Here is a 24205-nt window from a genome sequence, read left to right as displayed (position 1 = left end):
AAATACTGAATAAGAACACAGTGAACTTGCTCTAGTTGTGAATTATGTATAGTATTACAGACCTACTTTTTTTTCTGAATTTCTAACCTTTTCATAGAGTACAGGGAGAGACCTACCACTTCATAACTCAAGAATAAAATTATTCACTCAGAATAGCTCTTAAAAATAAAAAAATTCCTTCTAGTCCCCCCCAAGAGTCTTCACTTTCATAGCTGATATTACATGAAAAGTGCTCCATGGAGGTAGTAGGTCTTGTAATGACCCAAGCAGACACCTTTACAAAGATGGGTATATTTATTGTTTGCCATCATGAATATGATACCTCCAATCAACTAGATTGTATTTTGCCTTCTTGAGTCTGCAGACATCTTGAAAAAATTCCTCTGAAAAATGTACCTGTACAAATAAAATGCCTACATGAGAAACAGTGGAAGATTTTATCCATGTTATCATCTAAAGCTCTCAAAATTTAGTACACCATTTCCGCTATATCTGTTTTCAAAATTGGTGAAAGAATCAGACAGGAAAGGTGATAATTAAATTATTTGGCTACAAAAACATTCAGGCATCTCTATTTGCTTTTGTATTCTTTTATTTTCATCATGTATTTAAGAATGTGTATGTATAGTGACATGTGCATGTGTTTTGAGAATTTACATGGAAATCCCAGTATACATAGGCATTGTGAACAATCCTAGATTCAGTTGCATTTGTAAGTTGGCTAGTGGTTTTGGTTTGGATGACGTGTTCTGCGGTTTGCTGATATGACAATGTAGTCTCCTAACTTCAAAATCAAGCCCAGAAAAAATAGATCATTTTAAGCCACATGCTCCAGGTTGTCAAACAGCCTCCAAACCACTACTGACTCTCTTTTCTAGCAAAGCCATGGGAAAGCTTTTTCATAATCTGGGTCATACTAGAGTTTTATCCTTTTAGGAAAAGTATTTCTAGCTTTCAGATAAAAATGCATGTTTAAACTTTTAAACAATACAGCATATGTAAGCCAGATACCTTTCTCCAAGCTCTCCACTTCTGTTTCATTCTGTTCTTCTGTGTTTCTTTTCATTAGTTATATGTTATTTGTTGGAGACTCAGACCAGTATCACTCAGCTCAGTCTTCATAAGTATGGCCATTTTTCAAAACCTCTTTATCTTCTGACATAGCCCCTTTTCCATCCCACATTCTTCTAGACTTCCTCACTCTATCAGATCCATCCTCTTCTCTCTGAACTGCCCTTTTATCTTGCATTCTTCTTTTCTCCTGACTTTTTCTGATGATAATATCCTGATTTATCTGGCTTTCATTCACAAGTATCAGATCCTCTTTGTAGAAGACACTTTAATTTAAATAACTTGGAAGACATGAAAGAAGAAAAATTAAGACATAAGTTTGGAAAGAGAGCTGTCAACACCTCAACCCATTAATTCCTTTGTTGATGCAGTTAGGAGGATACAGGGGGATACAGCAGGATTCTTTGTCTAGTGGTTTGGTAGGAACTTAAACAAGACTTTTACCATGATGGTCCTGAATCTTCCCTTAATTGTGTTTCCCACACACATATAACTCAAATTTTTGCTTTTTTCTTTTTCCATATGTTGCTGTTCAAGGAGCAAGCTTACATTCTCACCTTCTAAAAATAGTACAAGATTCCCATAGTACCAATTAACTGATGAGATTCGTTCTAGTAACTTAACATTCCTGGTGTAATTTCAAACCCACAACATTAAATTGGCCTTGATATTAGGCAGGGAAAGTCTGCCCAGCCAACTGTAAATACATGTAAAACATTTACACTTATTCCATTACAGCACACATTGGTTATTACATTAAATCCTTAATAAAGTTTCATTAAAAGGGTTGTAAGAGTGAGGCAGAAACTTCCCACAGAAGGGAAATATTGAGTAAATACTTCTGCCGTGTCTTTAATTCCTTTTGTCTAGACATCACAACAGCCTTAGGCTTATCCTGCCAATGTTAACAAAGCCTCTTGAGGATATATGGTAAAGTAACAAATATAGTAATAAAAGTAATGGGATGAGAATTACCTAACTATAATAATAACACAGCATATAGTAATGAAATATACAGACACAAACATGCATACAAAGACATGTACTTACAGGTACATATGTGCATATGTGTAACTTCAGAGCCAAAATTTCCAGCTCACATCATACCATAACAAGTATGTTTTTTCCACATGGATTTGTACAGGCACAGTTCTTTGTGGCAAATGATTAGACCATTATAATATCTGTTTATGAAAATGACAACATGTGTGCACAATACCACACATAAACGTGCCTGTACATGCCACCACAGCCACCATCCTGTGAGCCCAGACATCCTCTAACCCTCAGGAGCCACCAGCATGGAGGTGCCTCTTGTTTGTGCTTTTATATGTTGTTTGACCTCTCGGCTGAGCTCAGAAGGCCCACTAATCCCAGAGGTTATCCTTGCAGATGGAGCTGAGCCTACTCAGCAAGTGCCGTCTTCTCTGTGGGGGTGGCAATTCTGCAGGAGGACAATCGGATGAGCCTCTGAGCGTTGTGTCAGCACAAGATGCTGGCAGCTGTGGTGAGGCTACCAAAAGCCTCCTCCAAAGGTGCTTTTGCAAGCAGGCAGCAACCAAAGAGTCTCTGAATCCTCCAGTTCTGTGTGGATGCAATGAAGGAATGGCACCATTTTAGACTGATCTTAGAATCATAGGATCACCAGGTTGGAAAAGACCCACCGGATCATCAAATCCAACCATTCCTACCAATCACTAAACCATGAACAAGGAGGACGGAGGCTCTGTCTTCACAAAGACCCACGTGGAGAAGACAAGGAGAAATAGATAAAAGTCGTACCGTGAGAGGCTGAAACCTTGGTATAAGAAAGACATTGTTTACAGTGAGAACAGTAATTACTGAATCAACTGCCCCAGGGATGTGGTGGAATCCCCATCAGTGGAAGTTTTCAAGATGTGATTGGGCAAGATGCTAGATAATATCATCTGGCTCTTTTTCCCACAGAAGGTTGGACCAGATGATTTTTAAAGGTCCCTTCCAGCCTGGGCTGTGCTGTAGTTCTGTGATTTTGTTGAAAAATCTCCTTAGGTTTTTCTGACACCTCCAGAAGGTCCATGAGTCCCACAGCTAGAAACAGGTTTTTACTATCAACTTTTACTATAACACCCTTCAAAACAAAATGCATTGAAAGAAGAAGAGAAACTCAGTTGTTTCACAGCTGTGCAATGGACAAAACTGTAATCACAGTTTGTAGAAGTCACTATAACCGGTGGAGGGGTTGAATAAAAAAGGACAAATTTGCTCTTAGAGAGATCTTTCCTCTGGTGCTTTATTGATCAAACTGAACAAAATAATCTGAGGGAAGACAACATAATATCTCCTCCTGATATAAAAATGTCCTCCTTTTTGAATTAGCCCTTTCTAAGTAATCTCCTTTTTCCCCAGGCTCCACCTCCTTCAGCACAGTGCAAGTAACATCCCAGCATCCTTGCAGTAATCTGCACCACAGTTTACACCCATCTCATAGTCACTGGATTACATTTGTAGAGATAAACATTACAGAGCTTAAAATGAAATAAGGGAGTTTTAAAACATTTTTTCCCTTTAAAATGAGAAATCTTCACTTTTCAATAGATGGCATCTCACAATGTGCCTTTCCTGAAATTGTTAATAACTTAGAGAATGAAAGCAATAATGAAGCTAGTGAGGACCTTTGGTTTTTTTGTGAATTTTCAGGGAGTTTCTATCTCTCTTTCAACACAACATAATGTTCTATTTATGTTATATTTCCAAATGCTTCCATTAAATGTTATAGTTGATTTTGCAAAAATAGTTGATTTTGCCCAGGGAAGCTGTGGCTGCCCTATCCCTGGAGATGTTCAAGGCCAGGTTGGATGGGGCATTGGGCAGCCTGGTCTGGTGGGAGGTGTCCCTGCCCATGATAGGGGGATTGGAACTACATGATCTTTAAGGTCCCTTCCAGCCCAAACTATTCTATGATTCCATGGTTATAAAGTATTGCAATAATTTAAGCACTAGATGAACCCTATCCACACAAACAAGCTCAGATTCTGTCTTCATGTACCTCTCCAAAAGATAGTAGAGTTTCACCAAGTTTAACTGTGGTTCAAGTTGCTGTTAGAAAGATAAACTCCAGATTTTGTTGAAATAATAAGTATAGATTACAGTCTCTGCATCTGCAAAAATCTGCCAGAACCTTGAAACAAATCTCAGGAGGCGTGGATGGTCTTAGGATGATATTACATGTTTACTCGAGTGGTTGAGCCTCCTTTTAAAAGACAACAAAACAAGAATGTTTGAAGTTTTAAGAGTGGATCCTGTCATTAAACTGCTCTGACCAGTTCTGAAAGAGTTAAAGACTTTTTCTGTTTGTTGGTTGCTGTCACCACAGCAACTAACTGGTTCTACATGAAGTTATGGTGCAAGCCAGCAGGACTGTAATGGAATACATTCCTTAGCTTGAGTCAACGCCTATGCTGAAGAGGAAGAACACTATTTTGGAAATAGGCTCTAAAGTGGTGTGGTCTGCTCAGAGACTGGAAATAAGAAATTCCAGATTCCTCCCTCCTCTGTGTATTTTTAATTATAAGAACTTTAGATATGCTTTGTTTGTGATGGATCAGGACTCCTGCTCTTCCAGTGTGACTGCAGCAATGGAATGGAGGGAGCTGAAGCTGAGATTGTTTTGTGTTCTACAGAACAGAGGGAAAGATCTGTATCAGTCACAGAGTAGGCTGGCAACTATTTCCTGTAAGAATAGCCCTCAGTGCAGTGGGTTTCACACTGTGTCCCACAGACCCCTGGGGATTTGATGACTGCTTCTAAAACATCTTCAGGATGGGACTATAAAACCCACGCTTACTGGTATTATAATTTCAATTCACTATCCAGGGATCTGTATTTCCCTTGGAAAACTATGAAAGGTCAACAGCTTCCAAAAAAGGCTGAAATTCACTGATATATGCACAATGGAATAACACCTACTCTGCAAAGTGAATCTCATTCTGCTTTCATAAAAGCAGCATTAGTCTGCAGAAATTTTGATTGCACTGGGAATTACGCTGGTGCAGAAGTAGAAGGCTGAAACTTTTCCCTGGCCAAACAGCTCCAGCTCATGTTGTATGAAAAACATTTATCAGTAAAGAATCAAATATATTTTGTCATGCAATTTTGTGGGGGGAGTTATGGTTTAGTCACTATAAAAGGAAATTCAAGGAAAACCAAAATCAAATTGTATCACAGTGATTCACAATAATGATTAAAATTAAGTAAATTATTAACGCAGAGAATTTAATTAGATGTATTTGAGGTTACCAATCTGTGGAAGGAGTTGCATGAATTCTAGATTTCTGTTTTAAAGTACACTCTGCAGCAGTGTAATTCTCTGTGCAGTCAGAGCTACTTTGGCCATTTTTCTCTGAGAACAAAATGATAGCTCACTTTGCATCACATATGTAATGTTACATGCTTTTAAAAAGAAATCTACAACTCCAGCTACAGGCTGGAAACCTCAAGTGTAACGTGTCACATTTGTCTTAATAAATGCAACACATTTTTAGTATTCAGAATTTTAATAATGACTTCGTCTTGGAATTGCTGTTTGGAATAAGATTTAATGTTACTTTCCTTCAAAGTTTCCTTTGAGACATTTATTATAAAAAAATAAGCCAAAAATTCCTCAAAAAAACCCAGCAACAAACCCAGATGACTAAACACATTTGCTCCCTTAACTATCAAACTTAGGGAAGGCTTAATGAAAGGCTTGTTCAGTATATCGGAGTTAGAATTAAACTGGTCAGTAAGTATAATATTTTTTTCTCATTTTAAATTAACTGGTTGAATCTCATTTTCTGACCCCCCACAAATTATATTTTCATATATGACTCTATAAATCTTGACAGCTGTGAAGTTTATTTTTATCCTACCACTAATGGGTAAATTGCAAACACAGTAATCTCACTAATATTTTCAAGTGGACTTGCAGTGACCACCTGAACAAACTGTGATTCATAAACAAGTTCGGATAGAACATTTCCTCATAAAATGAAATAAAGTAATGACTCTGTCTTCTTTTTTCCAACATACGGGGACAATACATAAGGCTAAAGAGAAGAAAATAATTGCAATTTATCTCTGTTGCTTTGGTAAATATTAACAACAGTACTGAAATCTGCAAGAATGTCCACGGGAATAGCAGCTGGGCCAAGAAAATCTTGTAAAGTTACTCCCCTACCAGCTTTATTTTCTGCATAATGTCAAGTGTGGAATGGCATCCAGCAACTCATATCCTGAGTCTAATAACTTGTGCTCAGCTCTGGAAAGCATTTCAGGCAAATTCAGTTTGAGGATGGAGAACCCATACTTCTCTAGGTAATTTATTTGGATGTTGTTATCATCAGTATTAAGCACGTGTTTTTTTCCTAGTGAAATTGGTTCTTCTCATGTTTTTCTCTACTAGATTGTTCATGGCAAAAGTATCAAGCATAATACTTTATGTATTAAATGTTAATTTAGTGTATATAAGTGGGTTGTGCTCTTTAAATTTATCACTGTAAAGCATTATAAGTCTTTTGAAATGTTTCTCACTTCCCTCTCTTTCTTCATAGTAGTTTCAGAACAGTACACGATATTCCAGTATCAGGACTATAAACAAAGATAAAATAATTTTCCTGATTCTTCACACTAATTCCCTTTTTATACAAGCATGGGTTATCATAAGAATTTCTTAATAGTTATCTGTATTTCCACAGCAATGAATGAAACCTTTCCCAAGCCTTTGAGGTTACTGCCCCAAAGTGCAAAATTTACAAGAGTAACAATTTCGTTATAGAATGTTAACAGTACTTCTGAATCTTGACATTAATTTTCCAAATTTCTTTGCTTCTAGGAAGTGGTTAGAAGGTTTAGAGTCAAAGATTTTTTATGAGCTAACAGATATCAGACATTCCCACATTTCCCCTCAAAGTAACTCAAGGTGATGCTCAAGTCCACTCTGTATCAGTTTCTCAGTTACTCTATCAAAAGGCTGGACGTTCCCTGTGCAAAAGGAGAGTTGGCTATTCCATATAACAGCTACATTCTGAAAAGGAGCACTAAATTATAACTAGTTGTGGGCTCTCCAGTTGTTCATAGTTTGTTGGTTTTTTTTTCGGGTACGAAGACAAAAGGTCAGGGGTTCTTTAGAGAACACTTTTTTTGTGCCAGTTCACAAATGTAGGAGACACAGGGCTTCTTATTGGTGTTTATGAAATTCATCCTGTTGCAAATTAGACCACATGGCACATGAAAGCTCCCTCCGATCCAATTTGTAGATTACACAATGAAGGGGACTTAAACAATTTAGGATTTCCTTTCATCCTGCCTCTCCCTTTCCCTGCAACTGTGCAATCACTAGGCATATGCTTGATTTTACAGAAATGAGCGGACCCATAATGGGGTCTGCTTCCCTGGGTGTAAAGCTAAGCCTCTGCAAAAGCATTTGAAGGATTTGGGCTAATTTGGCTGGCAAGCTAGAGAATTTCACTTGGATTTCCATTGTATTTGTCATCTACCAGATAATGCAAATACTTTTAGAAATAGAGGAATTCTTATTTTAAAAATGCTGGTAGTAGAGCTTTGTCAGATTGGGAAGCTATGAATCAGGCATATCCTTATCTCTTGCTTACCAGCCCTCCATGACTGCAACAATTTTATTTCACCAAGTAACAGCCTAAGGAATCAGGTCCAGATTCCAAAAAAGGGATTTACGGTAATAATAGTGATTCAATGTATTTATTTCAGAGAGGGAAATCTGCATGTTGTAAAATGTACTTCTAGAATCTCTCTACTGCAGTATGCAAAATAGAAGTAACAGGTTGGAGGTAAATGTAGACCCTGATCCTACCTTAGGTCAGCCTTCCCATAGATCTGTTTTCTGTTATTAGTTGGATAGGGAGGATTGTTGCAGTAATATTTTTTTAATAATAATAAAGAATGAACAAGATTCCCGTATGCCTAGTGACTAAGCCAAACTCCTGTGCAAATTTCAGCCCAGGTAGCATTTGGCAGGGTCAGAGTGTGAAGAGATGGTAAAATTCCCTTTCTTTTATAGTATGCTTTATAAAAATATCCATTAGAGGTATCTGCATTATGCCAGCACTGGCCACACCAAAGAAAAAAATTTTCTGAAATTCACTGGGAGTACAGTTAAATAGTTACTGTGAGTTTTCATTGTTTAACAGGAACTATGAAAAAGGAAATGAAAATGTTATTTCAGAAACTGTCAGAGGAGGCAAAATATGGATATCACTGAATTACTGGATTCGTTTTGTGTTCCTGTTTCTCCTTAAATGAAGAAAAAAAAAATAATGACAGCAAAAACTCCACTATCCTTTGATATATTAATGAGTGCAAAGGCACCAATGAAACCCACCTGCTAACCTTTCTTTGCTCAGAATTTGTGTCTAATCCTAGTCAGCATGCAATGCATTGAAGTTGTGACACTCAAGCTAAGATATTTGTTTTCATGTTTAAGAGAGTTCCTTTAACATTTTCTGGTTTATTCTGCTTAGTACCAATTAATGTTTAACTCCAGTCTTTCTTTTTCATGTTATATGTGATTCTTTTCACCTATCTATTGTCATTTCAAATATCCTAAGCCAGTCTCTTCCAGGGGGCCATTATTTTACCGGTGATATGTTAGGGTAAATCGAACCATTCTGTAGGGTCGTTTAGCTCTGCCAATGCAGGATCTCCGTGTACATGTTTGGTTTGAGGCACATTTTGCATCTGCTCCAGATTCTCGCATGAAGACCCTTATTGCAAACCTGTTCCCTCCAAGCCTTCGCTCTGACTTTATGCTGTGGGTGGATGGGAACCTCTTCTTGCCTCCTTCTCCTGTTTTTGTGTGCATTGGATTCTTGTCTGAGAAAGCTTGCCTAAAGAAAAGCAGAAAGTTCTCTTTATTTGGTTAAGAATATAAATAATGCCACCTTCAAACTCCATTTCTCTGAGATCTATACTATTTGTGTACATTTGTATACATTTTATTTACACACATGTGCACGCACAAATAAAGCACAGCTGCTATGCAAAAATGTCCAAGCTAGATCAAATTAGCAAGACAGAGAACTGTGTTAGCACATCTGAATTTCTCATGGCATGCAGATTACTTGATTTAATTCTAGCTCAGTATCTCTGTATGATGATGCTTTGCCATGACAGACAATATTTTTTAAAAATCTATTCAAAACATGGATTTTTTTCTAAATTATTCTTAATGGATCTCCACTTGGAGGAGCAATATAAATCAAGACATGCCAGCATTACCTGCATACAATAGACTTATTCCCACTAGCAAAAGTCCAAAAAAAGCATTTCCCTGACATGAGTGAAGTTTGACTGATGTGAAACTGCTGAGAGAAAGCACATAAAAAAGGCAGTAATCTCAAAATCAATTTTCATTATGATCCAAATTGGTCCTCACTCTCCGATATCTATGGATTCAGTCTGTTGAATTTACTCACTTGAGTGACCATTAGAAACAGCACTAGTCACATTAATATCATTACGTCCTTAAATGCAAAGGGCCCATTTGCAGAAATATTAGAACATAATTATAGACTTCTGAAACAAGCATGGATAAACAACCCCCATGGCAGGGGGTTCCCTTCCAACCCAAACCATTCTATGATCCAATTCTATGATTCTATAATTTTATATTGGTTTTAATGATGTTAAATTTCGGCTTGGCAACATCAAATATTCAAATCCATTAAGAACCTGCCCAACTGACTGCCTAGGGATTTTTCAAGAAGCCTTGAGGGCTGACAGATTTATCCAAAGCTCTTTTTGCATGTAAACATCCCACTTATAACAATGTGGTTTTCTACATGCAAGAAGAGGACACAGCAAGCCTTTGTTTTCAGAATTGACATTCTTGTAAGAGTGGCTTGAAAAGAAGTATTGTCAGGAACTCTCATTTTGAGGTCCTTGTGTTTGGATTTCTCATAGACTTGTTTTATTCTCAGATTGTTCATCTAGTATTACAAAGAGTTACTATTAACTCTGACTTTCCTGATGCTGAATGATAGTCTTGTCAACAAAGATCTCTCCTCTTTAAGTGATCATCTGCTCACTTACAGCAGTTTTCCAGCTATGGAAGGAATAACAGGCTTGCGAAACTAAGGTCTGGTAAGAAATAATACCAAAGAGTAACAGTCTGGATTAGAGAAAGCAGCTGGCAGCTTGTGGGGTGATTTTCCTCAGCCTCTAACAATTCAGACTTATCCTACTTTGATTCCACGTGCTTGAGCCCTGTCTTTGATGAGCAATAATCCTGCCTAAATGAGTTGTGAGAACAGCACAAATGGACAGCAGATGTGCCCCATACTGGCACCTGTCCCACTAAACTGTTAAGTAGCCCTGATCTAAGTGATAATGAGTCTCAGAGGGTGACAGTGTCTCACCCTGGCTTTCAGGGGGCCAATACCTTATTTGAAAAAGAAAAAAAAAAGGTGATCTTTAATATAAAATGCTACAGTAATAGCCTCAAGTGCTCATTAGCACATGCAAGAGAACCAGGTGATCAGGCCCAGTCAACATGGGTTCACAAAAGGCAGGTCTTGCCAGACTAACCTGATCGCCTTCTATGACAAAGTGACTCGGCTGCTGGATGAGGGAAAGGCTGTGGATGTGGTCTTCCTGGACTTCAGCAAAGCCTTTGACACAGTTTCTCACAGCATTCTGCTTCAGAAACTGTCAGCCTCTGGCCTGGACAGGCGCACACTCTCCTGGGTGGAAAACTGGTTGGCTGGCCGGGCCCAGAGAGTGGTGGGAAATGGTGTGAAATCCAGCTGGAGGCCAGTGACAAGTGGGGTTCCCCAGGGCTCAGTGCTGGGTCCAGCCCTGTTCAATGTCTTTATCAATGACCTGGATGAAGGCATTGAGTACACCCTTAGCAAGTTTGCAGATGACACTAAGCTGGGTGGAAGTGTTGATCTTCTGGAGGGTCAGAAGGCTCTGCAAAGGGATCTGAACAGGCTGGACCGCTGGGCTGAGTCCAGTGGGATGAGGTTTAACAAGGCCAAATGCCGGGTCCTGCACTTGGGGCACAACAACCCTGTGCAGTGCTACAGACTAGGAGAAGTCTGTCTAGAAAGCTGCCTGGAGGAGAGGGACCTGGGGGTGTTGGTTGACAGCGACTGAACATGAGCCAGCAGTGTGCCCAAGTGGCCAAGAAGGCCAATGGCATCTTGGCTTATATCAGAAATGGTGTGACCAGCAGGTCCAGGGAGGTTATTCTCCCTCTGTACTCGGCATTGGTGAGACCGCTCCTCGAATACTGTGTTCAGTTCTGGGCCCCTCACCACAAGAAGGATGTTGAGGCTCTGGAGCGAGTCCAGAGAAGAGCAACAAAGCTGGTGAGGGGGCTGGAGAACAGGCCTTATGAGGAACGGCTGAGAGAGCTGGGGTTGTTTAGCCTGGAGAAGAGGAGGCTGAGGGAAGACCTCATTGCTCTCTACAACTACCTGAAAGGAGGTTGTGGAGAGGAGGGTGATGGCCTCTTCTTCCAAGTGCCAGGGGAGATTTAGGCTGGGCATTACGAAAAAACTCTTCACAGAAAGGGTCGTTGGGCACTGGAACAGGCTGCCCAGGGAGGTGGTTGATTCACCTTCCCTGGAGGTGTTTAAGGCACAGGTGGACGAGGTGCTAAGGGGAATGGTTTAGTGTTTGATAGGAATGGTTGGACTCGATGACCCGGTGGGTCTCTTCCAACCTGGTTATTCTATGATTCTATGATTCTATGATTTCAGTGTCTCAGTGTCATTGTGAGGCTTAAATTAATTCTAACAAATTAAGAAGAAAATTAATTACATATATGAGGACAGGATGGCACCTTTAGTGTCAACCATTTAGGCTGATCCAAGACATACTGTTCTATGAAACATATTTTGCTCTTCCTAGTTATACATCTTTTGCTGGCACAGGAAATCTGCAAGAGATGCATGGCTGAATAAAAGCTGCATGTGCTGGGAGAAATGAAGAAGTTATTTTTATCTTATGTCCAGGAAAAGTCAATCTAGAGACAATCTGTTGAGCATTTTATTCTATTCTCTTCCTGGAAAAATTATCATAAAATGGTTTGGGTTGCAAGGGACCTTAAGGATCATCCAGTTCCAACTCCCCTGTCATGGACACACACATCTCCCACTAGATTCGGTCACTCAACGCCTCATCCACCTGGTCTTGAGCACCTCCAGGGATGGGGCATCCACGACTTCTTTGGGCAATCTGTTCCAGTGCCTCAATACCCTCACAGTAAAAAATTTCTTCCCAATAGCTAATCTAAATCTCCCTTCCTCCACCTCAAAACCATTACCCCTCATCCTGTCACTGCACTGCCTCATAAAGAGCCCCTTCCTGTCTTTCCTGTAAACCCCCTTTAACTACTGGAAGGCTGCTACAAGGTTTCTCCAGAGCCTTCTCTTCTCTAGGCTAAACAAGACTAACTCTCAGCTTGTCCTCATATGGGAGGTGCTCCAGCCCTCTAATCATCTTCATGGCCCTCCTCTGGACTCGCTCTAACAGATCCATATCCTTCCTGTGCTGAGGACTCCAGAATTGTATGCAGTACTCCAGGTGTGGTCTCAACAAGAGTAGAGGGGGAGAAGCACCTCCTTTGACCTGCTGGTCACACTTTCTTTGATGCAGCCCAGGATACAGTTGGCTTTCTGGGCAGCAAGCACACATTGCCAGTGGATGAGCTGCTCATCCACCAACACACCCAAGTCCTTCCCTTCAGGGTTGCTCTCAATCCATTCACCACTCAGCCTATATTTGCCTATATTATACTTCTTAATATATAGCTAACAAGCCAGCTCAGTCTTCATAAATATTTCAGTTATACCTAGGCCAAATGCAGGATGAAATTACTAAAATCGGCACCAGATTAAGGCACACAAGAAAGAAAATCAATTGAATACAACACCCTGAAACACCACCACTTTATAATTCCACCTCTGGCCTTCCTTCTGCTGGAAAGAAAGTGGAAAGAAGTGTGCAGGACAAAAGAGGGAGCTCTTCAGCTGACCAAATGTACGCATACAAAAAGTTTGGAAAATAACAGGAAAACTCATACTGGCTCAGATTTCATTTGCTTCTGTTTTCTGATCTATCCTTTCAGCTAAACTTCTCCTAGAAGACCTATAAAAAAATCCACACTGGAAATCTGCAACATTTACACAGCTTTGGGTCAGCCAGCTGGATCACTTCTCTCAAACACTTTTCCAGCCATTGAGAAATGTTGTATCACAAATTCTGTTTGTCCATCTTTCCTTACTAGCTTTCAAGTGGTTGGTGGCCACACTATGATGACCCCTATATACCAAATTTGTACAGTATTACTGTCTTCCTCCATTTCAACAGCCTTCTCAAGTGAAAATAAAGGTAAAAATAATATTCTAATATTGCATAGCTCCTGGTTTAATTGCTGCCTATTCCTCAAATATAGCCGTGATTACCATCACTGAGTTTTCCCCATTAGATTTCTCTCAGGATGAATGTTAGTACTGGAAATTGATGTGCAGTCATAATGTGTTCTGGAACGGGATTTCCTAACCCTTTTTTCCAAAGCTTCAGATTCTTTGAAGTATTGATTGAGCTGAATATCTGAATAACAGACTGTATGATGCAATTAGAATGGCTTAAAATTTCTTTAGGAGCTAAATTCGGGGCAGAGGGTATGGGACATCAAATGTACAAAACACATATAAAAAACCCAAGAGAGATATTCCCGGTAACTCTGCAAATATTAAGAAAAGTATATTCTAGTCTTTGTGGAAATCAGATGCTCAGTCTGCTTGTCTACTCTCACTAAAAAAAAATTGATGAAAAATTAATGGGAAAAAAATGAACCCATTTCACAGGAGACTAAAAAAAAATTGCTGGGAGCCTTGCTGAAAATTACTGTCATACTGCTGTAGAAAAATACAACAAATCCAGTTTTCCTTGCCTGTACCCACTCCATCCAACTCACACAGTTCCTTTCCTCACCAAAATGTACTTGTTTCAAGTATATAGGCTAGGAGAATTTTACAAATTTGTTTTATTTGGCTAACGCATAAATCAAAATAGTTGACTCACTTGAAGTATTAGCTTTGTTTAAGGAAAAAAACAGACACCTGCAAAAAAATAGGAAATGTTCCAACAAACATAATTCAAAACAAATGAATGACTATTGAAGTTTCTAATGGGAAAGAAAATTTGCTGTCAGCTGCATTATATGGCACCAGCAAAAAAATACTGGAGTCTAGCTGGCAAAGGATCTGGGAGAACACTGCCTGCCATATGAAATAGGAGACAGATGCCTGAAGAAAAAATAGAGCAAAGGGAAGCAGTACCACGTAGTAAAAAGATCCAAGGCATCATTGTTGTATAAATGTATGTGACTTTAAAGCAGCTGAAGTTAGTCAGACAAAAATAAATAAGCTCTGTCTTATTTGGCAGACACCGTAAAACGAACAAACCCTTAAAAATAGTTTGGATTCAAGAATGAACTCTTCTTCACATTTACTCATTGTTTAAGTACAGCTGAAGTTAATCATGCCTCCCAAACTCTGAATATAGGACTTTCACACAATCTTAAAATCTTTTAATGATTTGCCTGTATTATGTCAGTGTTACAGGATTTTGTTTGATTGCAAATACACACATACTGATGTACATGACAGCTAAACCACAATGGGTTTGACTGAAAACACACATCAATGGGAGGCTTTCAGTCGATTTTGATTGAGACTGGAGAAGACTCATAATGTGAAAACTAGCACAGTAAACCTTGTTTGCATCCAGATGGTAGGTACACAGGTAACCCTTCCTAGCCTCCACTAGCTGCTTTCTGAAGAGACATTCCCCTTTTCCTCCCTCTCCTGTGCCATCACAGCGAGTTACTATTTAGGAAATATTTTTGCAAGCTAGTTTATGTTTACAGCACGCATTGGCCCTTCAGGGTTTGTAGGCAACGCATCAAGGAGATACACAGCTAGAATAAAAAGCCATCTTTGTGTGAGGCCAACAAGAACCATGGGCAGAGCCAGGATTTACCTAGGACAGCTGACTGCCAGAGACAACAAAATGGTCACGGCCCTGCTGCTTATTTTGCCAGTGCCAGGGACGTGGAAAGTCAAGCTGGATGTTGCTGCTGGCAGAGAGGTTCACAGAGCAGCAGCGCTGCTCAGGCAGGTCACGGTGTTCATGTTCCCCATCCCTACCTAGGCCTCAGGAGCCACAAACTCAGTTCCATACAGCTCTCCTTATGTTTTTACAGCTCTTTCCATCCTTTCCTGCCCAGCCCAGGACACAGCTCCAAATTTTGCTTAGCCAATTCAGCCTTGCCACAGCTACTGAGAAGCCTTGCGCTAGCACTGCCTTTGGCTACTTTATCAGGACTTGCCTGACTGATAGTAAACCAAGAAAATTTCTAATATCCAAATGTAACACAGTCAAAATTGTATGGAAGATTCCATTTGAGAAAATAGCATTTAGAAAAAGATGTGTAGCTATTGTCTTGTAATGTTGAGGACCTGGTGATACTCTATTCAGCTCTAAGAAAACTTAATTTTAAAACCTAGGAACCGTGTAATAATACAGGGCTCATTCTACTCATGCAGGAAGCCTCACACAGATTACCAGAAGACATTCAGCAGTTTGGTGAAAGTTAGCTAAGTTCCCTTAACAAATTCTTGCACTTAAATGCATATCAACCACCCTCAAGAAAAGAAAAAATCTGAACAGAAAATTGTCAGACCAGACGGATTGCTTTACACCTCTCTGAAAAACATGTCTGTTTTCTTACTTAATTCACTCCCGACTCCCCATTCTATTTGTAAGCATTTAGAGCAGCCTTAGTTGCATAATCAAGGATAATTTTAAATACTCTTAATCATGGCAGAAAAAGAGAATTTTTGAATGCGTGAGAGAAGAGCTTTATTCCCGAGTCTTCCACAAATGGGCGAGGGCCTATTTTAGTATCAAAGCTCAGGAAGCCAAATTAAAAAATATCCTTAAATCTATTATTTGTTTGATCTGCTTTCATAAGCATAGCATTCTCTCTTATAATTATTTGCAGGTTTTCTGGATCCAGATGCACACATGCTAAAGCAAGTGGCATCATATCATCATGAAACTAGAGTAAGGAAGGGATGAATCAGAATCTGCTCACGGTTGTTAGACACAATGTGGCTTAGTGCAAAAGAGCTTCAGATCTTGAGTCTGGTATCGGATGGTCATGACACATAGCTCAGGGTGGGGGTTTTTGGTGTTATATGGCACTTACTGTATACCGTAAGACTAGTTCTGATTTTTCAGAGGTTCAAAAAGCTTTCAAACCAGTAAAGTTGTGTTCTTTGGTGTGGGAAGTAGGGTTGTATAAATTTGATTCCCCTCAAATTCATGGGCTTAAAACCAGGCAAGCACCAAAATTATTGTAGGACAAATCTAAACCTGACACTTCTTCCCCTGAGGAAGCCAGCGTACTGGGAGCAAAGGCAACAGACTGGGTACCAACACACCCTCTTTTTGTGCTCAGGGAAAGGAAACAAACAGCACAGATACAACTGGGGAAGCAATAGCAGGGAGTCACTCCTTTTCTAATGTAACCAACTTATTTTCAGTGTGTTGTCTTAATATTACCCTGACACTATCTTGTCAAGTAACTAAGCAACGTCCCCTGTCCTACTGCTAAAGCAGTCTGAGTCACTTCTGGGGCACTTGGTAGGTCTTAGTTCACTACTGGGTCATGGGTCAGGAGAAAGAGCAGAGGTGCTCCCAGCCTTGGGCTGCACTGCCGCCTTACGGCACTTTTTCTCCACAGCTCTCGTTTTTTATCCATGATTCTAACCTAATTCTGACAAAGTCTTTCCCTTTGCAAACACTGCTCAATTTTCTTATTAGCAAGGATAAATAAATCATCTCCCATTTAGTCCAGGGGAGACATAAAACTGAGAGGAACTGCAAGCACTCTGGAGCAGGGGGTGAGAACTCGAGAGTTATTTGTAAAACCAAAGAGAGATCTGAACAACACAATGTAAATTGGTGGTTTCTGCCTGGAAGCAGAGAGCAGAACCCAGCAAACAAAAGGCAGGCAGGGGCTGGCAACAATCCTGCAAGCTTTCTATGTACACAAAAGTTTCACAAAGCATGTGTTTAGAGCATTTGTGAGACCCTTGCAGACAAAAAGTCTTTGACATTGGCTTTGGACAAAACTATACTTTTGTATATGCCTGAAAGACATATATGATCTCAAAATGCAGGACTGAACTGAATCCTAGACATAACATTACAGTTTTCACATTGACAAGATCCAGCAACAGCAGAAAATGCCTGTTTTCTTTTCTTCCCAGTTTCCAAACCTATAAATGTTGCATTCAAATAATTCTACAGTAGCTGGGCTTACCTGGGACAGTAAGATAACATCTCTTTTCCCCTGGGAGTTTACTGCATAAATTAATACAGCCTTTATTACAGCAGTGCTTCTCTGTATGCTATAATACTGATTACTCCTGGGATTTTATTTTTTTTAAAGTAATTAACATAATGGGAAGCACAGAGAGGAATGGCATAAAAGGATAAATAATTCAAACATGAAAAATGACATTGTAACTTCATTGGCATCTTGCTCCTTTGGTGTTCTACCAATAGCAATGAAGGAAAGGAATCACCGCAGCAAAGAAAAATCATCCTTTTTTTCTGTCACTTTTAGAAGAAAAACATCTGGAAGATCCTAGAAAACTAGTTGTCTTCCAAACTCCAACAACTCCAAAAGAAGCAAATCATCTGAAGGATTTTGACAGCGTGATTAATTATTCCAATTCCCCCATCAACGTCGACTGCGTGGGTCTCTGTATTCAAAGTGAGTTGGGAGCAGTGCTACTGTCTAAAGCAGGAATTACTAGAAAATGTAGGACAAAATATGAATTCTGTGGGAGTCAAAACAGCAAAATAGAGAGATTTATTTTTTGTGAAAGATGCAGAGTAGCAAAGTAGACCTGAGAAAATGAGAGGAATAATGAAAAAGAAATGTTTGGGCAAGAAAATCAAATGAGACAGGGAACGATAAGAAGAAAAAATGGGAGGAGAAGAAAAGAAAGGCTCAAAAGAAGGAATAATGAGAGAAAAAGGATTGTTCCTGCTAAGCAGTTTCAAACAAAGTACAATATATTTAGAACTGGAGGATGCATCTTGAGTGAAGCTGATGATTCAGATTTTTTAAGATGGAAAAGGAGCTAAGGCTACACCTGTTTTTTTGATAACTTTACTCTTCATTTCAGTCTCACGACCTAGTCCCCAGTCATTCACATCTGTGTTCATCTATTTGTGTACTTTCCTTTGGAGTTGATTGCTTCTCCCTAGGAAGAAACCAAGGCACAGTCCTGGAGGCTGCTGCCTGTGACCAGCATGGATGAGGCTGTGACACCATCCTTCCCAGCCAGTCCTCCAAAGCAGAGCCATCTCACAGATGCCCACAGCACTGAGGATGCAGCACAGTACCACTGTGCAATGCCATTCAAATGCCCCTCAGAAAGGCTGCTACACTGCCTCAGTTTACTTCAAGCATTTTGAAATAAATAAATATGAAGAATAGTTATGACAATTTAAGGAAGGCACCATATGGTGCCACACAGCAGACCTGGGCGAGTGCACTGTGGTGTAATTGTACCCACAGAGGAAATGAGGCTGAAGCGATGTCACCACAAACTGTTCTGCCACAGTCCCCCACGTTGCTGCCTTCTGTGAGTTAGATCTACAGAGGCACAAGAAGAAGAAAAACCAGGCAGGAAACTTAAGAATCCTGAAGTGAGGCGAGGACTGCTTTCACCTGGATGCAGATAGATGGTCAGCTAGTGTGAGTCCCAAACACTGGATGCTCCCCTTTATCTTTAATGCAATGGCAGGTGTTTGTAACAGCAGCTGCTATCTGAAAAATGATAACATTTCAGGATCACACCCAGAACAACAGAAAACAATGAGTTTTGGCTGACTGCCACCTAACACACCCTTGTTGTAGCAATACTAGGGTCACACATGACGAGGTGCTCCGTTATGAAATATTACATAATCATCTTTCATTACATTATTTCCTAGTGTCATTCTTTGCTTATGAGTTTATTATGTTTTCCTTTTCACTGTTTACCTCATTCATGAATAAGCTTCCTGCTTATTCTGTGGGACAATTTAATCATTTCAGGGTGTCTTAAGAGTTTTTAATGGAGAAAGCAGATGAATATTAATGAAATACTATGAAAAGTAAAAAAGTCAGAGGTATTGTAAATCAGTACTTTACTGCATTTCCAGGGAGGGCAAAAATGGATCCTTTCCCATAAAATAATAACTATTTCCTATGACTACTAGAAGTGTTAATAATGTGTCCATCAAAAAAATGCATAATTGTAAAAATTACTCTGCCTTTTTCTTTCATGTAGAGATGGCACTGAACTTGAAATAAGCATGACTGCATTCTTTTGTAATAATAATACAACTTTTACTTTGAGCTGGACAAGGTGTATGGTTAACAATTGTTCATAGATCCCTTGAAACCTTTACTTCATATTGTTGCTTAGCGAAGAAGTGGCACATGAGTTTACCACAAGGTTTCTGTCTCATGTACAGATACCAGTACTCTTCATTGTCTGGAGCTAAAGCAGATCACCCTCATCTACAGAGCACTAAACCTACAGAATAACGCAGTGAATGCATGTTGTGCCATGTACTGTAGGAAATTCTGACAGTGTCACCATCTTCTCCACTGCAAGCTACCTACAGTGCGTATCCACCTCCAGAGGCCAGTTTTCCAAATGGGAAGTGCTAAAAAATATGGATTAATAAGGATGAAAGGCGGGTACAAAGGAGACAGTAGGAAGAGTGAAACTGTTACAGAGTTAGTGCAATGGAGAAGACAGGACAAGAAACTGCTTGTTAAAAATGACAAAGAATGAAGAAACAGCACTGGGAGTCACGGGAAGAGGAAGAAGAGAATTTTGCTTTTGATAGGGAGAAGATAACATATGGAAGAGATAATTTATGGAGAAGCTAAACAAGGCTCAGGGACAAGAGAGGGAGTGTGCAGCAGGAAGATTCAGCCATATGCGCAAAAGCACCATGTTCAGAGGCACTTCTCCTAACTGGTCATTGTTCTCTCTTGACAGGAAAAGATCAGTGATGAAGAGAGGCTCTACTGTTGCTGTCAGGGACCTTGGCCCCTTTGTGGTCTTCATATAGATGGGTTTTTCTGCACATCTCACAAAATGCAGCATCTCCTGTAAGTGCTGTCAGGAAGCTATTATCACCAGCACAGCAGGATCATAGTGAGGAATGTCTCAAAGCCTCCACTTCTCCTACCCATTTCCTGACCCTCTCCCCACCAGATTAGTGACATGGGCTGCTAAGGAAATCCTGCCACCTGCAGACAGCAGCAGTCATCCCATCCCATTTGGCCTTGCTATAAACCTGAGTAGCCCAAGAAGATGCCATGGTGTTACGTGAGTCACACCAACATAACTGGTGTGTGCACAAACACCATCAGTGCACGTGAATACATTGTAATCTCTCTGGAATTGTTCAGTATTGATTGATAAAAGTGCAGGTTGCAAATGTCCAGATAGAGGTGGCTACACCATTCACCAGTGGCCTGGGACCTCTCCGTCTCCCACAGTACCTTGGCAACCCTGGGGAAAGCTCCAGACAGACCTTCAAGATAATGCTTTCTCAAGCTGCAGAGCCACTCCCAGCCTGGAGAACAACACCTCCAGCAAGCCTATGCTTGCTTTTCAAGATGAGAAGCGATACAGACTGAAGATACTCTAGCAAAAATGCCTTCTGAAGCAATATATCAACCTTTTTACATTGCTTTTTGTTCTCTTGGAGGCCAGCTACTGTCACTGCTCTTGTTGCTTCATGAACAAAGTCTAAAGCTGCTTAGCAGTGCAGAGCTGACATGTAAAATTGGAGCTTCCTACAAATTGTATGCCCAAAGTGACTCCACAAGAAGCCTCCGTGCAGACTTGCCTTTACCAGTGTGTTGGCAAGAACTGCTTTATCTCTAGTGACAACTGAAAACAGCACTACCTATCTACACATGGGGGGAACTTCGTGATAGCAAAAGTGACATCTTTTTCAAATTTTTAGGGCTTTCATCCCTTAAACATGAAAAATGCTAGCTTCATATTGCACCTTTTGTACATTTCAGCCTGTGCCAAGACACTCTTACCTCAGAGGACCTGCAGGGCAGCAGCACAAATGTAGGATGCTGAGCAGTGTCAGTACTCTGCATTGGCAGCTGTACTTAAAGCTGAAGCAAGTTTGGTGGTTTTCAGTCCTCCAGCAAGACTGGATTTGCTTTTCTAACCTAACCAAATACATAAAAAGTTAGTCTTCTTCATAACACCCGTCTGCAGAGATGGCTATCTGTCTTCTCATTTGGTATTATGGAGAAGATGAAGAAGAAAACACATTGGCTGCTAGCATCCTGTAAATAGAACTGGTGGGCAGCCAAGGAAGGAGTGAACAATGCAGTGGGGATCCAGATGAAGCTGTGCTTTAGAAATAGATGCCTACTTTCTGTCCCATCTGATGGAATCTGAGGGTGTAGTTTGAGGAACACATTTTTAGAGCCAAAAGTGCCTTAAGTATTTACCACTTGTGCTGCAAAAGTGCTGAGCTCTGTGCAATGACAAGGACTCAGCAAACACAAGCATTTGTGATCACAACATCATAAGATGAACATCATTTACTTTCTGGGTTGTTTTTTTTGTTTTGGTTTCAGGTTTGGGGTTTGGGGTTTGAGTTTGTTGGGGTTTTTTAATTTGGGGGGGTGCTGGGGTGGGGAGGCTGTACTACGTGTGGAGCCAGGATGGTGAGTGGTTAACCTGGTTTGGGGACTCCAGTGCAACCCAGTGTGTAAGCTCAGTGTGAGCCTTTAAGTGGGTGGCAAGAAAAGAGAAGGCTGGCTGGAGAGATCAGCAGAAGTGATATGATGAGATGACTCCTCAACATTTAGTTAAATCTTAACTTTGTTTACATTTGCCAGGAGTTAGATGCCTGTGAAATGAAAAGGTACTGTTTCAACACTTTAGTTACTTAGTACATATAAAAACCGGTCAGGGGCCGCTCTTTACAAATACCAACTCTTACGTAGCAGAGCGCTAAATACTCGGACCCATGTCACTATCCCAGTCTGTGCTGGATGGGCCTTGCAAGGCACCAAATGGACCTGGGGACAGTAGCATGGACAGGGGAGAGGTGGCATGTCCAAAACTCTCCTTTTCAGATCAGGCTGGCCAAGGCTAGCACTAACCCAGGTACACCTAGTAGATTCTAAGACTTTTGAATGTATCAATATTTTTCACAGAACGGTCAGGACTGGAAGGGACCCCTGGACATCATCCAGTCAAACTTCCCTGCTAAAGTAGATTCACCTAGAACAGGCTGCACAGGAAAGTGTCCAGGGGTGGTTTGAACACCTCCAGAGAAGGAGATTCTACAACCTCTCTGGCCAGCCTGCTCCAGTGCTCCGTCACCCTCACAGTTTTTCCATATTTTAAGGTGGAAATTCCCATACTCCACTTTGTGCCTATTGCCCCTTGTCCTGTCACAGGACACTGCTGAGAAGAGCCTGGCCCCATCCTCTTCACACTTGCTCCTTATATATTTATGAGCACTGATCAAGTCCCCTTCTAGTCTTCTCTTCTCCAGGCTAAACATGTCTAGATCTCTTGGCCTTTCCTCATGAGAGATGCTCCAATCCCCTGATCATCTTCGTGACCCTCTGCTGGGCTCTCTTCAGTAGTATCTTGTATTTCTTGAGCTGGGGAACCTAGAACTGGACACAGTACTCCAGATGGGGTCTCACTGGGGCTGAACGGAGGGCTAGATAACCTCCCTCGACCTGCTGGCCATGCTCTTCTCCATGGACCTCAGAATACCATTGGCCTTCTTGGCCAGGAGGGCACATCGCTTGCTCATGGCTAGCTTGTTGCTCTACAGTTCCTCCTCTGCAGAACTGCTTCCCAGCCACTCAACCCCTAACCTGTACTGGTGCTGGGGGCTGGTCCTCCCGAGGAGCAGAACAGTTCCCTTTCTTTAAAACAGTTAACAATGGGCCGGTGAGCCCCTCATGCACCACCCCTCCTTCTAGACAGAGCCCTCACACCTGCCAGAAAATCCTGTGTGAGGTCCCTGAGCAGGCAGCCTAGGCATCCTCCCTCTAATCATCCTAGCCTGAAAACACTGCTTGTTTTTATATATGCTTTATACAATGCCACTTGTAACGAAAGCTTTAGAATTGGCACAGAACTTTGATTATCTGGCCATTACTTTTGATCTGTGGAGTGTGGAATCAGCTGGGTTTTCATAAGCTCACCTTGCAGTACTGCAGACAACAAATGTAGTGATCAAACTTCTGTAACATAGAACACAGAGGGGTTAGCCCACAGATCTGTCTGTGTATAACCGTATCCTGGGCTGCATCAAGAGATGCAGCAGGTCGAGGGAGGTGATTCTGCCCCTCTGTTCCTCTCTTGTGAGACCTTATCTGGAGTACTGTGTCCAGTTCTGGAATCCTTAACGTAAGAAGGATATGGAGCTGTTGGAACAGGTCCAGAGGAGGGCTACAGAGACGATCAGAGTGCTGGAGCACCTCCCATACAAGAACAGGCTGAGAGAGTTGGGCTTGTTCAGCCTGGAGAAGGCTCCAAGGAGAATTTATAGCTACTTCCCAGTACCTGAAGGGGCTACAAGAAAGCTGGGGAGGGACCTTTTACAAAGGCTTGTGGTGATAGGACTAGGGGCAACTGGTATGAGCTTGGTGTTAGGATCACAAATCACCTTGGGCCCCAGCAGAAGTTAATTAGCCAGCTCAAAGAATGCGGCATTGTGCAAGTAAGGAACAAGTTGCCCAGAGATAAGGAGGAAGGGAGGAGAAGGGGGGATTTAGAAACTGTTTGGCAAAGAACAGGACTGCAACCTTGAAGATTGCTGAACTACGACAACTCTGTAAACTTAGCTGATTTATTATCTGGCTTGCAAAAGCCTCTATGGAAACTGCATGTGTCTGTGTGAGTATAAATACATCCCTTAGTGCACCGATTCGGGGTCGCCCTCCATTGTCTGGGACGACCCTGGCCGGTCAGTTACCTGA

The sequence above is a fragment of the Phaenicophaeus curvirostris genome, chromosome 1 (genome assembly GCF_032191515.1).
Source record: "Phaenicophaeus curvirostris isolate KB17595 chromosome 1, BPBGC_Pcur_1.0, whole genome shotgun sequence".
Lineage (NCBI taxonomy): Eukaryota > Metazoa > Chordata > Aves > Cuculiformes > Cuculidae > Phaenicophaeus > Phaenicophaeus curvirostris.
This window is presented reverse-complemented; position numbering follows the sequence as displayed.